General features: G+C 39.4%; 2 protein-coding genes across 2 annotated transcripts in view; one reads left to right on the top strand and one right to left on the bottom strand.

The window, feature by feature from the left end:
• Positions 1-19,698, top strand: part of SCOC (short coiled-coil protein) — a 702,416-nt gene that overhangs the window by 268,754 nt on the left and 413,964 nt on the right. The gene's annotated exons all lie outside the window — the stretch shown is intronic.
• The window catches only part of RNF150 (ring finger protein 150), a 109,118-nt gene that overhangs the window by 88,512 nt on the left and 908 nt on the right, over positions 1-19,698 (bottom strand). The window lies entirely within an intron of this gene.

The raw sequence follows: 19,698 nt of genomic DNA, 5'->3' as shown, positions 1-19,698 counted from the left end.
ACGTTGCAGAGCAAAAGAAAAGAAAACCAAACAAAAAACCTGCTGTACTTTCAACCTGGATCCATTGAGCTTTCATTTATAACTGTCCCAAAGAGAGCTGCAGGCAACACCACACCCAGTCAGAATCTCTGTCCCAGCAAGCCTTAAAATTAGCCATGCTAAATTGGTAAATTCATATGTACCAGATACATTGTACCAGTATCAGGGTATCAGTGGATGAAACTCCTTTCAGTGTCTGGGGATATCAAAAAAACCTCCCAAAATGTGTTTTATTCAAATATTGTATTTAACACGAAACCTATTATTTCAGTAGGAGGGGAGGAACATGGGGAAAGACATTTGGTTCAACTATAATTTAATGTAAGTATGTTTAATGTAATTGCCTGGATTATTTTTTCCCCTTTACAGGCATGTTGTTCTTTTTTTTTTTTTTTTTCTTTTTTTTTTTTAAATTTACAAAACTAAGCATTGGTAGATTAAAGGAGAATTTCAGAATGTATATGAAAACGATAACATTTAAAAAATTAAATTACAAGAATAACTTATGAAAGAAGTGAATACAAATAGACTTCAGTTGAAAATGGAGGAAAATTTCAGTCTTAATAGAAAAGAAAAGCAAACCAGTCTTGGTGGAAGCTCAAGCATATGAAAAGAGTACACATGTGGAATCAAAACTATCAAATAGGAAGCTTGGAGAAGCAACGTGTAGTGAAGAAGATGCTGGAAGGTTGGAATCCACTCTTGGCACATGGTAAGGTTTGGCTACTCCACCCTTTTTGCATGTTTCTCCATTCTCAAAATTCAGTGTTATTTATTTATCCTTGGAAAGAAACTTATCCAAAACAAAAACAAGACAATAATTAGCAATTTTGAAAGTTACAAATTCTTCTTGCAGAGAGACACCATAAAAAGGTCATAAGAATTGTATTAATTAATTGCGAATGTCTACTTAATTAAGTATAATTGTTTGCTACCTGCACTCTTGTTCTGCACTGTGATCTTTTGTGTGAATTGCTGCTCATACAGAGTCCAGTGAAATTCAAGGAGCACCATCTGGGTAAAAACATACACTGAGTAAAGCTATAAATAGATCAAGCAAGTTCATTACATCCATGGTACATGCCCGCATGAGTATTTTCAGCATGAGGGCCTACACTGTAAAACTAATTTCTCATTTTCATACAAGGAACCTTGTCTTTTCAGTTAAGTCTTTTACCTAAGGATCTAAACACTTCTAACACCATTTTTAATTTCATATCTGAGCTTACCAGAGAAGAACACAGAGATTGCTCTCTGACTCATTTCTGTCAAGCAGTTGGAACAATTTAAGAACAACATTAATCTCATTTTTGTTCTCAGAAACTTAGAAACTCTGCTCCAGATGGAATCCCTAGCTTTTAGTATTCTGAAAAGCTGACAAATAGAAGGCAAATTCCTGTCCCCACTCTCTTACACCTGTGCATATACAAGTTGCAGGATTGCATTATGAGTTGTCTGTACCAAACATTTATTTACATTTCAGAGCAACAAATTTTATTTGCATTATAATACCTGAAAGGTTAAGGACTCATGTTGGCTGAGACAATTTGTTTTCCCTATCTCTCTCCTGAATCCCCCCAAATCAAAAAAGCACGCAGAAGAGGGGTTTCTTACAACTTCCTAAACTTTTTTAAAAGCTCTACTTTTTCTTTTCTTCCCATGCTCTGCAGAACTGCAATTGAAATTAATCGCAAGGCAATCCAGCAAAAGTGCTACCACCATGTGGATCAAAAGCAGGGCTGTTTATGTCTACCTAGATCATTCTTGGCCAAATAATGATATGGGATCTCTACATCCTGGGCTCTTTCATGAGTTCAATACCAGGTGTGGGTTACCTGCTGTAGCTGGTCTCCCTGGAGGAGATTACCATTTTTTTCTGTACCCACAGGCGAAGGATTCATGCTATCTACCCCTAAATAAAGATATTTACGCCTACATGGGAGTGATCTGCATAAATGGGTCCAAATCGGCTTTTAACAGGCAGAGTCCTTCCTCTGTACTTTTACAAGAACATGGCAATGCAGAAATAAATTCAGAACTAAATTCCTCTTCAGTCAGAAATACATTCCTCTTAGCACGTGCTTCTCAGGCAAATTCATAATGCTCTGCTGATGCTTAGTGTGTGTTGCATGTGCTCACATTCCTACAACAAAGCTTTTGTCAGAGTTACCTGTCAATATTTTCAGACTTCACCAAAGGGCACATTTTTGCCCACACTACATTTTGTGCAGCTGTGACTGATTTTATATGGTTGATTACATGGTTTTCCTCATTTCTCTCTGAGATTTAGGCACACTTTGAGGATGATGAAAACAAAAGCACTTAAGATAATGCTGATACCACAGTACATTGCTAATTAGATTATTTTGTTTTAAATCACAAATGAATACTCATGCAGATGTTTTTACAGTACCTGCTGATTATAAGTTTTCCATGCTAGATCTATCTGCAATAGATAAGGCAAAGGCTACATTTCCCTACTGAAATCTCATTATCTGAACATGTACTGCAGCCAGAAGGTTCAGAGCTTGAATGTGAATTTCATAACTATTTAAATGACTTGAAACAAGAATTTTATATTAAACATTTCAGATTTAAGATGTTCAGAAATTAAATCTTGCCCCAAATGTAGCAAGTTTTAGTACATAAGAAAGATCTGAAGACGTAAAGGGATGAACTTAAGTTGCACGGTTTGATTCCAAAGCAAGGTTTGCTTTAAGCCAATCTTCAATGGTAGCTTCTAGTTATTCCATGAATGTTGAACTCAGATCTTGTATCATGCAGTTTCAGATACTTACATGCTATTTCACATGCTTGTTTCCTCTCCCCTTAAAAAAACCCAAACCAAACCAACAAAAAACCCCCAAACCCAACAAACCAAACCAACCAACCAACAAACAACAAAAACCCCAAACTAAAACAAACAAACAAAAAAACCCCAAAAACCCAAATAAACCTAACAAAACCCAACAACAAACATAACACACACTGGCTCCCAGGGAGGAATGCCACTCATAACTATTAAAAATTTTCCTCTGCTGGTAATATTAGCGTTGCACGTGTATTTCTGTGTTCGGATTCATCAGAGATGAATTCAGCCAGTAGAAAGAGGACGTGAAAGGCAGGTAATTCTATTTACCTTGGTTCTTGTATGACAGCTTATGTTCTCTCTCCTCGTTTACTTTTCTGTCTCTGATGACTCGGTGTCTACGTATGAGCAGATCACAACTACAAGCTGAAATCATGAACTTCAGTTACCCTGTTATTTCCATGCTCAATCACCTATCTGAATCCCTCCTTTGATTTCTCTTACTTGTATGTAATTGTAACATTTCTGTTAAGCGCTGCTGTGCATTTGATATTTCTGAATTTAGCCTCCTACAATTAATCTGGATCAAGGAGATCAAAAGGCAAGATATCTTCAGGATACAGCAGTGCCTCTACTGAGTGAGAGACAGTGATTCTCTCATTAGCAACCACCTTGATCAGCAGAGAATTTTACTGTAATATAGCATGCTGAAGACTTACAGAGAGGTTAAACAGTTAAAGATTTCCAAAATGATGGTGCAGTGAAAATCTGAAAACAGCCCATTTGCATTACAAAACATCATTCAGTACCTTGTGATCAGACTCCGAAAAAGAGAGAGTGATCTGAAGTATGTTAGAGAGCCCAAATGAGATTAACGTAGCAGCGGTTTTGAAAATCCCACAAGATCTCAAAAGAGAATGTCATCACTCAAAACACAGTATGCATGTCAGGATGAAGGCATGAAATCACCATGTGGTATTGCCTACACTGTGGTCTCTTCAGCTGAATGGTTATTTCTAGAAAACTTATGGAAAAAAAAGAAAAAAAAAAAAAAGATCACCAACCAGCCATGTATTTCAAGATCTAATAACTAATAAACCTCTGTCTGGAACAAATTCAGTCCATATTAAATGTCATCTTAACTTGTTCAGACAGTGTGCAGTTTAGAAATGACCTCTGCTAGGCTTAATGTGGATAGACATTGTAACTATTTCTATGACAACTGTCCACATTTATTTGGTATATAGATGGATGGCACAAAACACAGATTCCACTCCTTCACTGGAGACAGTGAATGCTAATTTTGAGCATTCTCTTGACAACCACCATGGAAGCACTCCCCTCGTGATGAGGCTGTCATCATTGCCATTCCTTCTTAGTATACCAGTTAGTGAAGAAAGGTGTGAAAACCATATTACTTTCTCTCTCCAAATTTAGAGCAGGTATTTTTGCAGTGCATCCAGCCAGCACCTGCTCGAGATTCTGGAGATTTTATCTCGACTATGACTTTTGTCAGGCAGCACCCTCTCTCCCTGCCCTTGGAGACAAGCTAGCAGGGATGTGCATCGTGCACACCAAGCTTCTCAGCCCCTTCCTAACACAGCTCTAACAGCACCGCCACACCCAATTCCTTTCACGTCACACAAAAGCCATAAGCCTTGCAGGAACCAAATTTTAGCTGTCAGGGGATTTCAAAAAAGGTTTTGAAGCCCACTGTCAGAAATACACATAAGACAGGACCTACCATTCTCAAGCTCTTCAAAAGGCAAGAAAATGATGTAACAAAGACTTCATTGACGTTCATCATAAATGTAACAATGACTACACATTTTATGCATTCACTTGAGGCCAGATGGACCCTTTGTTGAATGTGCTGGAGAATTCAATGCCAGTTAATATTTACAGGCCCAAGGCACTCACAAGCTGACCCATCATTTTATGCAATTACAGAATTATCTTAATGAAGCTCTGGTGTTGTCTGATGTTTTGCTTGAATCCAACAGATGTGTACAATTCACACGAAATGCTGACTGCTGATACTTCATTGCCAATGGTGGTGCAAGCCTGGTATTATGTTTCTTGATGGCTCCTCTATGCTTGACAAAGTGTTCAAAACTATGAGGGCAGCAGAAGATATAATGAGTTCAGGTATTCATTTTCCTGATTTAACTATTTGGCAATGAAATCTTAGGAAGGTTTGCCATTGACTTCAGCATGGTTAGGATTTCAGAAGTAAGGTTACAAATCAGTGGCATAAGTAAGTGCATTTCTGGAAATCAGCAATCTCAGAATGCTTTTTCTAAAGGAAAGATTTGGGAGTTGGAATTTACAGGACAGTTATAGGAATTCTTTTCATAACATGCAAAAATGTAATTAAATTAAATGGGAACTTTTAGAGACCCTTAAATAGTGACTAGCCTGAAAGTTCAGAAATCAGCACCTGAGCTGGTCTGAAAGCAGTGTGCATATGGAAAGTATGGCCTGTGAAAAGTCAGCTTAGAGCCCAGTCTAATCCCAATACTCCATGGATGAACAACTGAGATCAGAATACTGCTGCTGGAGAAGTTTTTCTTTCCTATGAACTTCTTGTGTCTTTTCCAGTCATGTGTGCTTCTTCAAAGTAGCTATAAACTGGACCTAAAATTCACCCACCTATTTAAAACTTCATACATTCTTTCAGTTTTCATGCTACCAAGTCTGCAGAGAGCAGCACCCTTTCTCAAAAAAAAGGTACAATCTCTTCACTGCTAGAGCCTGGAGGTGCTTACATGCTGTGAATATTATCCACTTCAGTGATAAGGACATTTCCATCATTAAAGATGGAAACCAAAATGAAATTGCAATTACTTTTTTTTTAACGTGACTTAATATCATGCACTTTATGAATAAAGACTTAATGCATTATCAGATCCTGAAACTCTTGCCAACCAATGCAGACAACTGTTGAATAACAGCATGAAGACCAGTTTTATTTATAAATTAATCAAACCTGCAATAATTAACTGATGGATGGATTCCAACTCTATTTTATTAAGCAAGGAGATACAGGAGAAGGCAAAGTAGGGCCCAGACCTGTGTAGAGCACAGCACTCACAAACAGATACTAATCCCCTCCACTTGCACGGCAGGCCGACCACATTATGGATTATGGAACATCTTTGAGGCTTGTCATGATAAATACAGATTTGCAAAGCACTCGAGACACTCACTAGGAGTCACATCAGGTCTTCATTAGCATTTGTGTATTCTACATTAACATCTGCCTGGTCTAGCAAGTCTTTCTGTTGTGGGGCACCCGTATGTACTTACAGCTTATTAGAAGTAATAATTGGATTATTTCCAGGAAGAGCCCTTTAACTATATATGGCAGTTAGCTTTTTAGGAATGTCTAAAGGAGGAACATCTGTTAATTTTACACTTCCCTCCTCCTTGGTTACAGTTTCCTATCATCTCAACATAACCCAAACAACTGTCTGCATGGCTAGAAGTTCTATTCAAAACTGATATGTATCACTGGGAATATTAAGGAAACCTGCCCTGGATTTCTCAAAGCAAAATGAAGTTGACAGACTGACAAGGCCACAAGGAAGGATGCAAAATTTTATTTACTGGAACCAAAACTGGAAAACATTGTAATAATTGTTCCCAAACTGGAATGGGTGTAAAGTAAGGAGCTGCTGCTGTGTGATTGGCCTAAGATATACTTTTATCTCCAATTTAGGCCACTTCCTGATTAGCATGGAAATGCTGTGTGGCTGTTCTAAATGACATTAACTCCTCTAGCTCACCTAGCAAGTACCAGTGACTGGTTGATACGCAACTTTAAGCCATCTGCAAATAACTAAACAGCTGTCCATGCTTCCCACAGCTGTGATTGTTCCTCTGCATGCACTGGTGACAAATATCAAATAAAAACACAGTGGAGAACAGACAGCAGCTGGGTTGGATAGAAGGGATGGAAGGGGCACAGTGCTCAATAGAAGTTGAGAGGCACCTTTGTTTTGTATTGTGATGCAGACATGGCTGATAACCCAGAAAACAGAAGCCAAACTATGTGGAGAAAGGAAAAATAATTAAAGAATCTCTTTTAATTGGTATTTATTAGCACCACTTTAATGACAGACATAAAACATATGTATCTTATTTTTACAATTTCAAATAAAAGTGCTTATTGTAAGGATCTCGAGTATTCACAGTGCTATAGGAGGGCATAAGCTTCACCTGAGATGACCACACTAATATTCTTAGTAATAAGCCTCTGGGCTATGTCAGACACTTCTACATCTTTCATAGATGACATTTCCTCACAGAACCACTTTCAGTGACATTTAGTCAAGGTGTTCAACTTCTAGTCTATTCTCAGCAAGAACTAAATGTGAACTTAACTATAATTATTTGTGCAAACATTTTCCTCAACTGGGCCATGAGTGTTCTCCAAATTAATTTAATATAATGTGAACATTAGAAATAATTTTTAAATACCTACTACTGAGTTTTATGATAGCCAAATCACTAGCTTACTAATGTGAGAAGTGGTTTTTAAGTATTGGTCTCATTTGCAAGGAAGAGATTTTAGGAGTTGCTGTATTAGTCCAGATGAGATCCTATTAAAATTGCCTCCCGACTATCATTACTACCAAGGAGACTATTGCTTTACATATGCACAGCAGCTCCTGTTTTGTGGGCTAATCCACAACCCATTCAGCTACTGAGAGGCAAAGATAACAGTTTTGTGATAGAATTTGCAGAGTTGTCTTTGCATTGGCAAAAAATATTCCTGGTTGGTGGCCAGAATATGGAAAGACATCAGTAATCATCATGCTAATTCAACACAGCATTGGTTAAGAACTAAGAACAGATGCTACACTTCAAATGTACAAGGTACTCAACAGGAGATATTTTCCACTAAAAATTCAGTGCTTGCTTTGTTATTTTCTGGGAGTCTAACAGCTGAAAGATGGTTACACAAATTAGTTAATGGGAATGAAGCTCTTAATTATTGCAGAAAGAAGTGATGTCATGCATATTTAGAAACCAGATAACGCTAATTCTCTGGCACCAAAAATTTCTTTGCACTAACAACCATTAAAAGTCATAATTTTGGAAATAAATAGTTATGCAGTTATATTTTTGATTTAAAAATTGTCTGTGGGATCGCATACCTTGCATCTCAGTAAGTTCTGGTCATTAGGCTACGACAGGAAAAAAAGGGAGGAAAAAAGGGAGGAAAAAAAGGCTGCCTGGGTATACTGTAAAGAGAATGTTTCTAGATGGAAAAAAATACACAAACCCCCACTAACAATGAAAAAAGAAATTCACCTGTGTATCTTCTTAAGCAGGGGTCAGTAAGTCGGGGAGTGAAAATGACAGACGAGCTCCCTGAGGAATCACTGTGCCCTAGAGGATCCCAGCTGCCTCAGACAGAGCTCCTGGCTTTCACAGGCAGTTAAGCTGTTTGGTGGCTTTCCCTGTCTAATTCACCTGTGGATCCAGCTGGGCAGCACTCTGGGAGCAGTGTAACCTGCCATTCCCAAACATGCAAAACTGCTAAATGCAAAGAGAGAAAAACACACAAGCTCAAACTGGAGCCAATCAAGAACCTCATCTCAAGGAATGATCCCACCACCTGTAAAGGCAGCAGGGAAGGACTGGCACGAACAGCAGTGAGGCAGCAAACAAGAAAATGCCAAAGATCATGAAAGTGGGTGCCAGTGAGAAATGGGAGCCAGTGCAGAACTGAAATGACATTTAAAATATATGGATTAGTCAAAGACATTTCACAGTCTCTGAGAGGAAGACTTCCTACATGATGGGGAGACCACAGAGGGCACCACTTACTTTGATGGCTTTTATTTTCTCATCAACATGAATTCACCTCTCCAGGACTCAGGTTCATCCATGTGACTTTCATCTAATGGCTATTTCAGCTGTTTTTCTGACAAAATGAATGACAGCACCATCATGTTTTGAACTATTTCATCCGCACCTGTGATAGCTTTGCTGCTCAACATTGCCTTCCATACAACATCTTCTTGTGCTGGCATTCAACAGTTAAATAAACGTTTTAGAAGAAAAAGGCTTTCACATCTCATGCTGCAAGATGAACTTCAGCAAACGATTGGTTGCCGGAGGCTTACAGACGCCTCTCTGCATTTGCTAGCTATCTTCAGACACAAAAAACAGAAGTGGCTCAGACTGTTTATATTGCAAGTGCCTGTTCTTGCAGTACCCTCCCTATAAGCAACAGTCACAAAGCAATACCAAGCTGACATTGGTTCATCGCTGTTACCCTGCTAAGGGCTTTGCAGACATTCTGTTGTGAAAAGTTGATGCTTCACTGCATAGGGTTTATCTCTGCCCATCACACAGAGCTTCTGCAAGAGCAGTTTTGCATCTCCAAGTGTGCAAAAGAGCTGGGGGGTAGTTCCAGAGAAGTACCCTAAAACCATAACAACTACTATGAACACCTTCTCTAACCTTCCTTGTACAAATACCACCATCATTTCCCCAGAGAATGGGGTATTTTTACCAGGATTTGGCATTTAGAGAACTATCCAGTCCCATGCAAATAACATTAAGCTATGGGCAACCATTTAGGAAATTGCATCATACTACAAGCCTGAATTTATTTCACTTGCATTGACAGCTACTGATCCCTGTTACGCCCTTGTCTGTGAGAGCAATCTTTACCTCACACTAAGTACCATTCCAATGTGTATCTAGACACAGTGCTGAAATCTGCTAGTAAAGACAAGCAGCAAGGGTTAAAGACCCTACACAGCTTAGGGACTGCACTGTGGGAAGACAGAAAGCTGCTGTCACACAGTCACAGGGAAAAGAAATTCAGCACAGCAAACCTCAGGTCAGTACCTTTAAATAACACTAATGATGATGAGATGCATGCACAGATTCCCAGAGAAAAGTGAGTGGGGAAAAAGTCAGGTCTGTGCTCTGGAAGGGAACTATTATCTGAAGCTGGTAGAAGCTGATTAACATGTAATGTATCATCAAAAAAGGAAAAGAGAAACCAAACTGCTTCTGAAACTGAAATTCAGCAACATAAAGTATTTACTAAAAGAAAACTTTTATTCAAACCAGACCTGTAAGACTTTTCCAGAGAACAAAAACTTTTCAAAACAGTTTTCTGTTGAAAATCCATTTCACTACCTAAGAAAAACAGTTCTGATAAGAAATATTTCCCATCAGTTTTTCTAGCATCCAGTGTGCGGGCAAACTTAATCTTCTTCCATAAAAGCATGAAAGAGAGGAAACCATAATTTAGTCTTTTAAGAATTAATGAAAAAGAGTTAGGAGTGCTCAGCACAAACCCCTTCTGTGCACAGCAAATGTGCTATGCCTGTCACTCTTCTGAGGATGTCCCAATTGCTGATGTGCCACTCCTCTGAGCCCACCCTGAGCAGCTGCCAACAGATGCTCTTTAAACCCAGAGTCAGCTGCAAAGAAAAAGCCACCAAAAGAGCATAATCCTGCTGCAAAGCAAATAGCCTTTGACTCCTTCTGTCAGCCTGGTAAGGAGTGGGCAGAAAGGACAAAAAATCTAAATAGTAGAGATGAAAAACAGGTGAAGAACACATAAAGGGAAAGAGAAGAAGGCAAGAAAGAAAAGGGTGAGAAGTCCAAGGAAAAGATTTACTGGAAGCAGGAATAATAATTTAAAAAAAAACCCCAACAAACCATGGGAGAGAAAAAATTAGGTAGAAAATAAAGACGGTACATGATTGAAGGAAATATAAGGCAAGGCAAATACATCAAAGACAGCATTATAAAAATACATAATGCATTTTACTCAGACAGCTCCTCATTTTCCAGCATAAGAAATTTTGGTAAAATGTTTAGTAAAGGTATGGATTTGATGGACAACCAGATGGGACTTCAAACACATGGTCACATAAAGAGCAATAAGAGACCAGGCACAGAGATTACAGAGTCTCACAAAAGCTGCCTCTATCAAGGAACATGATAATGTCAGGTAAAACTAGGAGACAATCAGCATAAAATAAAAGCTTAAAAAAGCACAAGAGGGGAAAGCATACTCTGTGCAAGTACAAGAAGCAATCATGTATCTGTCTGCAGCATCACACTGTCCTGATTTAAAGACTGATTTATTTTTGAGTACAAACACAGTACAAACACAGACATGTACTAGAAATATGGCCAAAGATTTAAGATTCTCTAACACTGAGGTTCTTGAAAGGGCAAAGGAAACACAGAAATAATTTCTGTCTTCTAATAGAAGTTACTGAAATGGAAAAGGAAGAAGAATAGGAACATTTTAGCTAGAATCACAGGATGTAAAACCAGAGAGATCTTTATCAGATACTGACAGAGAACCCTTGCATAATTGGAAAATGCAAGAAATCTTTTATAGTGAAACTTGTTAGACACCCAGAGATTTGATCCTGAGGATCTGGAAATGCTCTGTCACTATGAGAATAACAATTAGGTGCAAAAGCTTCTCAAGTGCTCCACAAATTAACTTAATCAAAACAATAAAACTGTAGAGTTTATTGTGCTGGGTCTGAACCCAGGCAATCCACAAGACATATCCAACTAATGCTGACACATTTTACAGCAATCTTAAAATTAGACATATATGTTAATTAAAGATGAAACTACCCACTAGGCTCTCAAATCCATTGTGAACACTCTGGCTGTGTAATGTCAGGCACATTTGATCTATTCACTGTTACAGTGACCATGTTAAAAAACAAACAAACAAACAAACAAACAATTTCTTGAAAAGGACTGTGACATGTGATTTATAAAGCTGGAATCCAGAGATTAATGTGATGTATAATTCCCTTAATAATATAATACATATATGTGGTGAGATATTCTTACATTGACTGGCAAAAAAGAGATAGCTTGTAAAGAGAGACTTGAACAGTAAGAAGCAAACCAAAGAGCATATAAGAAGGGAGGAAGGCTAAGATTTGGAACAAATTATGAGGAAGAATAAAATCCTATATCATTAAACCCATTTCAGTGACAAATGATGATGGTTCATAGACAAATATGTCAGTAGCAAGGGGCTGTCTTAGCAGAAAACCATGCAAAAAAACGTGCTTTGTTAGGGAGCATCCAACTGCTAAGGTCCTTTCTCTTGATAAAGGCTCATAACACCATGGAATACAAATTATTTTTTAAAAGCGATGTCTCATTAAGTATGTAGCACAAGGGAGCACTTTCCAGCCCACCTATTCCATGTATCCCTTGAAGAACTGCATTCCTGTGCAGACGTGACTTTTCTATCTACGTTTAATTATACAAGACATACTCAAGCCAGAATTCTCTGGAGTTACACAGCAGCAATTTTTGTTTCTGGGGTTTGGGAACTAAAAAGATAAACTTTTTTTTCCTTCTAATTTTGTCTCAAACTGAAAATACCTTTCCAATTTACAGCAGGACTATCCTGTACAGAAACACAGTTAATCACATCAAATTTGAGACCAAAACTTTGACAGACTCTCAGGTCTAGCAGTATAATTGAATATCACTATGATTATACTGTCAGAGGCAAATGAACAAGCACTTCAGTTTATTGACATTATTTATTGGCCACTCTTGAGATGGAAAAGAAATGAACAATTATTTTTAAAAGCTATTATCTTTAAGTAGCACAGAATAGAGTATGCTAGCTTTTCATATTTCAGTGCGGAATAGCAATAAAACAGTTTAATTTTTTCTTTGTCTCCTTAATTTCTCCTCAATTCAGTTTTCTAAGGTTTATTTCAAATAGTTTATTGAAGAGGAGACAAAGTAAAGAATGCCTTTGATAGGCCTCTCCTGTGAAACAAAGTTGCATAGTATTGATGTTTCATAAGCAAACAATATTTACAACCTATCTATTAGAACTGGTGAACAAAGAGGTGTATGATGAGATGCATGCACAGATTCCCAGAGGTGCTTCCCCCATCCATTTCTGAACTAAAAAACATTGTTCGCAACTGTTGGTAAGAACCTAACTCAGTAATTTTCATCTGGCTGAAGAATTACTTCTACTAATGTGGCCAGTGCATCAGATAGTAGATATACAGCTGGCAGATTTAATACAGTGTATTTTTAAAATTAAGGGTGCCTCTAAGAGGTCTGGGTTTTCTTCTCCAGGTAAGAAAAACTGTAATTCTCAAGAGAATTACATTGTGAGATACTACATCCAAATGCACTCATGAAAACTAGGATACTCTGAGGGGTCCTTGACCCCTGTTCATCCACACTCAGAATCCAGTCAAACCTTGCAGCGCATGACCTGAGGCTGAACCATCCAGAGTTCTTTTCCAGAGAAACTGAAACACTAAGGAGTGAAATGAGGAGAGCACTGGTCGTGAACAAAGTCTGGGATCACATCCTGCTGCAGATAAAGACATAGCACAGTAAAGCCTGTTTGCACACAACCAGTTGCAAAATATTTTGCCACTTCTTTCTTCTCACAATTGCCATGTAACTCCCCTGTGACATACAATGGATACAGTTGGCTTTTAACCTTACCCCTTAGTTGCTGTGCCTCTGTGGAAATTATGTGAATTTAATATTACTGCAAGGTATAGTATTCCTAATTAACATCTTTGTACATTTTGTATCTCTTGCCTCAGAACCATTCTCCTTACACAGACTCCATTTGTTTCTGAAGCACCACAAAATTCTCTCCTTTGCAAGATGCTAAGCAAAAAGCACTGTGATGGTAATGGATGGTAAAACTGTAGGAAACAGCCCTGCATTAGTAAGGTGGCAGATTTCATGGCCTACTCAGTCTTTTCCATATCTGATTTCTATGAGTCAATGATTGTATTGTTCACTCCCTTCTGCACCAAAGGCATCATCAAGTGATTGTTACTCAGGAGTAGCTGAAAGGGCAGAAGTGGGGCTTGTCTTGAAACGATAGCTGTTCCTGTGCAGGTTAGCTATGCAGAAATTATTGGGAAGTGGAGAAGTTGTTGGGCTGTCCCTTCATAAAGGCTTCACTCTTCATCAGCCTGGCTCATGGTGTACAGAGGCAGACATCACTTGAAACTCAGTCGTCTCACATGACAAAGCATCATGAGCTCCATCAAACAAGTGCTGCACTACAACAGAAGCCCTTGCTTACATGAGAAAAGTAGAAAGTCTCACCAGTCTCACCAGTACTCACCAAGTAGTTTTCCTCTCACCAGGAAAAGACTCTTAAGAGCACCAACACTGAATTAGTTTTCTCTCCCTTTTTGCTGAAAATGTTCCCATCTTCTGTGATGTGAAGGGAGGTAGCACAGAAATATATCTGCATCAACTAGTGAGCTGCACTAAGCCACAGACTGCCACAATAGTCTAATAACCCAAGCTAAGATATACCATTTTAAAGACAAAATATCAATGGGACTAGGACAAAGCACTGCTTTCTCAAAAGCAAGCCATTCTCCTAAGGACTATATACCAAAAAGGAGTTGCTCCAGATCACCAGTCAGCAGTTAGTGTGGATGTGGATACAATTTTGTTCCTGAAAAAGATTTTCTTCTTGCTGCGTCACTTCCTACTGCAGAGATCTGAAGACAGCACTTGTATGAATATCAATGTATATAAATGTTGCAGATAACCAAAGCAGAAATCTGCTTTTGCAGACAGTAACCTTGGAGGATCAATGAAATCTTCAATGAATCAATACTTCATCATTTTGTAGGGAAAGCTATACTTTATTACCTGATCCAAAGCTCAGTGGACTCAGTGTCCTTCCACTGTCTGACTTCCCAGTGTCTGCAGTGGGTCCTGAAGGAGACACAGGATCCAGCTGTGAGGCTGAGAGAAGCAAGACTCAACACAGTAAAAAGTCTCATCTAATGACAAAACTCAGTGCCCCAGCTGAAGTGGCTGTCCCAAGTAGTGCCAGAGTCTAGTGTTATTTTGCTGTTCTAGTCCTTGGGGGACAAATGACTTCCTTTCAATTTATTTTAACCTGAACTAGTTACCTAAGAGCACATGTGCCCCCTCCACCTGGTATAGATGAACACATGGGCAGCAAAGCAGTCTAGAACCTGTTCAGAGCAGAACTAGCAGCAGAAGCATGACTCACCAGGGAATGCAATGGAACAGCCTGTCAGCTAGAAATCCTGAATTTTGATAAACACAGAGAACTAGATTTTCAAACACTGCAGAAAGCCAGGCCTACATGATGGATCCAGCAGCTCTTCCGAGTTCTTAAAAATGGCAGTACCTCCCTGCAATGCCTCAATGGACAGGGCTCAAAGATGCACTAATTTCCATCTCCTTTTCCCACTGAGTGAGTTTCTACTAGGAATCAATCTTGGGTGCCTGGAAAAGAAAACAATTATGGCAGACTTTGGAAGGCAGAAATCTCCAGCCCTCCATTACTTCACACTTTTCCATACTTCCATGTGAATGCTCTCAGCACATTTTCCTCATTAGAATTCCACAAAAGTTTAGGAAAACAATCATTTTAATAATGGAACAAAAGCAGCTACAGTACTGAATTAAGCCTGTAAAGAGAGAAATTTTCAACTTCGGTTTTTAATTTGCACATCAGTACAAATTTACAGGGCAGGCCAAAGCCCAACCTATTACCAAGACACCTTAAAATATGTAAAAGGTAATACTACTCATTGATTGAGGACCAAAAGTCTGAGTACAAAGGAAGAGACTGTTATTGAGTTGAATGCTCCCAGGTTGAGTCTGGCCCCCTTTGCAGCACATGTGGAGGGACACATCTGAATCTGCAATGGGATGGCCATGCCCTCCTCATGCAGTCTGGCACATACACCCACTGCACTTGAGAGCCAGAGAGGGAGGGGAGAAGTCAGAATCATCTTAGACCGCTTGTGAGACCCTTTTGTATACAAACCACTACAAGAAAAATGAGGCATCTGGCCATTATTGCAAAGGGTATGTCATAGGAGAGGCAAGTGACTTAAAATTTGTGATGGAATGCACTGGAAAAACAGAATATGGAGAATGCAACACTGCCTGACTAACATATGTTCCTGGTGCAAAACACGTAGGATGCAATTTACCTCACATGTGAAAAATATCCGCTCTGTGAGATAATCTGATGCACATCAGAATTCCAATTGAATCTTAGAAACTATGTAGAATATTACAGATTTGATTTTTACCCACATATGAATCGTGTACAATCACAGTTAAGTTCCCAAGCACCTGGCAGGTTCCCAAGTTAGAAATGGTCCATGTAGGCTCCCTCAAATACAAACTGTAGAGAAGGAAGTTCCCATCTTGAATCACCTTCTGGAAGGCTCTCTTACTGTCCCTACTCAGAGCTCAGAGGAAATGTTAGGATATAAGCTACAACAGGTAGTAAGACTACTGCAAATTAATACTAAATTATTAAATATAGACACAGTGGCTGGGGCCTTTCCAAACCTAGGTAATAGCTAATTTGGTCTGAGTAAGAAAAAATTTCAATGAGAAACCGCAGCCAAGACCATGGATTTCTTCTGGAGAAAAAAGAACATCCTCTATATTATTAGATTATTTTTCTGCTAGGAAAGTTGATCTAGAAGAAATGCAAAGTGCCTGAAATAGAAATTCTAGATGCTTTTTTTCCTTCTCTGGTTGGAGCCTACTTAGTCAAAATGCAAAGTCATACTCACAGCTCCTATGCCATTCTTCAAGCCAATAAAAAGAAAGATGCCTGTTTGCCCAGGTTGTAGCAGATGATATACAAGCTAACGACATCCTAGCAGGAGAATCCCAAAGCTCCATATTCTCTGTGAATGTGTAGATATCATAACTCCACCTCATCCTTCTGGGTGTGCTAGCAGTGACCTCAGTACAAGCTCCCTGAAAGGAAATTCTTTCGATGGGGTGACGGAACTGGTTCAAATCGCACACTTTGTGCTGTATGCTCTATAAATAAATCCTGAAGAGTTATATTTTAAGATTTCCACAACAAGCTTTGATATAATACTACCCTGGTTTTGATTTGGGGCTGGTGGAAGGGAGGTCTGTGAAGCCTCCTTCAAGTTCAAACACAGTATCTCGCTACAGTTGCCTATAGATTTCAAAATCAGGAGGCACTACATGAGCAATGGGACATTGGCATGCACTGCAGCAGAAAACAGGAAATGTAATTAAACATAGAGCCATGAGGTAAGTTCTTTGGCAACAGAAAGAGTGCCTTGGGAAGCAAATGGCAAGGGCAAAGCACTATGAAATGGCAAAGTAACATGGTTAAGGCAGGGAATGAAGCACAGGGGTAGAGATGAAGAAACAAGGTGGAGAGGAGCAGAAAAAGAAGCACAAAGATGGAAAGTGACAATAAGGGAAAGAAGGCAAAGCATATAGAAGAGAAGAATATACATAGGGGGGAAAAACTCTTAGGAATAGTTTTACTCTTAGAAGTTATTTAGTAAGGGCAGAAGCCACTTTGTTATGCAACAGGGTTTGCTTTTCTGTATAGGAAGAGATTGTTTAAGCTTCTATGAAACCTTAAAAAAATTAGTGAGAGAGAAATAGAAAATAATAAGGAAGTAACATCATATTTCTTTTGACTTTAAAATTGCTTTTTAGGTCACATTTCACCCTTCCCTCCCAACCTCCAAGTATTTTCCAGGATGGAATTTTCTTCTTCTCACTCCAGGATTTCGCGTGGGCAGAGCACTGCAGATGCTGCTGAACTCAGAAACCAAGAAACTGATTCATTTTTTCCTTGAATCTTGTGCTATCACTTAGACTGGGAACAAACAAATGTCAAAGGCTCCAAGTTAGAAACTAGCAGCCACAATTTTACACAGCCTGACCATTCATTTTGTCCCAGAGTAACAGCGGTACCAGAGGGAGAGTAAAGTTCTGAATCCCTGCTAGATTGCTAAATATATAAGAATAATTATTTTTTTCTTCTGTTCCATCAGACTTGTGGTCTAAAACTCCTCTCAATTTTAACCATGTGCAGATGATCGGTTTTCTCTAAGGTAAGCCCAACAACCATTATTCAACATCGCTGAATAAAAATCCTTAGAATGAAGACAACTTCATCAAATCTATGAGCAAAGGCCTTCAGACTCACTGATCATATTCCACAAGTCCAGTTTCTTTTCATTTCAGCTGCTGGTGCTGTACAAACCCACTGCTGGGTATCAATTCAGTACTCAGAAAGGATTCTCAGAACAAATCCTGTGGAATCATATGACATAGAAGGAGCTGCTCCCAGAATAATTGATACTATGTTTATATTTTGTAAATCTGAGGCCACTTGCAGTAAGAAAGTTTCTTTCCGTACTTCATCTTAGACTTTGAAACAAACCAAAGCTCTAACATTTTAAAAGGTTAGACACATTTTTTACTCCCACCATTTCTTAATAAAACACCATTTGTGTGGGAAAACAGCTTAGTGCTTACTTTGAAAACAGGCAAACCATTAATTAATCCAACATGTTGGCAGTTTTAGAGAAACTTACTAGAGAAGAATAAACTATGCTGCATCTTAAGTTTTAAAACAGCTTGAGCCTTACTTTGAGGGTGCATAAGTATGCCAAGCTCCTACTACTTTATACTTCTTAGGATATAATCTGTGATACTTAAAGTAGCAAGAAGTATAATTTGAATAGCTGCTAAACCATGGGCAGGTTATAAAACACAGTTTTAGGAAGCTCAAGAGGTTATGAGTTGCTTGTCTCACAAAGCCAAAGGAAAACATTAAAAAAAGCCCCATCTTGCACCAACTGTACCAAAGAAACAATACCAGTGGTTAATCTCTGAAACAGGCTGGACACAAGAGGTTCCAAAATCACTCCTTTTGCATCAGAAGTATTTTAGCACTATGGTTAGGCAACAAATTGCTTTTTAGCACATTCAAGCTAGCTAGTTTACTGTGGAAATGTAACGTGTCATTAGAATAACATCCTGTTTTGCAGCATTTCTGTATTTCAATTTACCCCAACTCTACTAAGATTCAACTGGCATGAAATAGCTGGGCAGGATTAGTTACTGGATGGAAACCAAGCTGAGATTTCGCAATAGGTGGCATCTTATCTCCATGGCATAGGCAGCTGGTATAAAAGACAAGTGACCCCTGGCAGAAAACATTGTCCCTAAATATAAATCTGGTGAACTGTTTCTAAGACATTATTTCAGATCAAGCACTAGTACAGAAACAGTGGGGGTTTTTTTTGTGGGCATAAGCCAGGGTTTAGGTTATTCTGAATGACTGGATTTTGACTGGGTTCTAGTTGACAAGCACATGTTGGGACCTGACCACCCATGTGCTGACGCTGCAAGCACAAACTCCACCAGAACATTCACCTGGGAGAGTGAAACACTCCCTCCATTCCAGTCCTGGACAACATATCTGATGCTCCCACCAAATCAGACACTCAACATTCCTACTCAATCTCACAGCTTTTACATCATTGCAGCCAAGACGGTGGACACCGTGTTCTCTCCTTTACTGCACCTCCCGATAAGCCTGCACCACAACACTGCAACTTCTCCTCTTCCAAAGTTCTCAATCGCACTCGATCCCACGCGGCACCTGCCAGAAGATTCTCAGGACACAACGAATCACAGCGGGATCAGCGTCCTATTCCTCTGACTAGACCCAAACTTTGCGTGCCCCAAACTTTTCAACCCTGGAGCACCGGCATGCATTGCTATGGATATCTTCGCAGCACACCCATCCTTTGCCATGGCAGCATGGAGAGGAGCTCCATGGACCCCACGACGGGCACCCACCACGCAGCAACGCCCACAACCCATCCTGCTCCCCGTCAGGAGGTGCGAGAACACCTTCCCGCAGCAGCTCCCACACCAAGGATGCGGGAGGGCAGAACGGGCTGGAAAAGGGGCGTCCATCCGTCTGTCCCCCCAGCACACCCCCGGGGGTGGCGTGG

The sequence above is a fragment of the Passer montanus genome, unplaced genomic scaffold, assembly GCF_014805655.1.
Source record: "Passer montanus isolate IOZ18808 unplaced genomic scaffold, ASM1480565v1 scaffold95, whole genome shotgun sequence".
In the NCBI taxonomy this organism is placed as follows: domain Eukaryota; kingdom Metazoa; phylum Chordata; class Aves; order Passeriformes; family Passeridae; genus Passer; species Passer montanus.
This window is presented reverse-complemented; position numbering and strand designations above follow the sequence as displayed.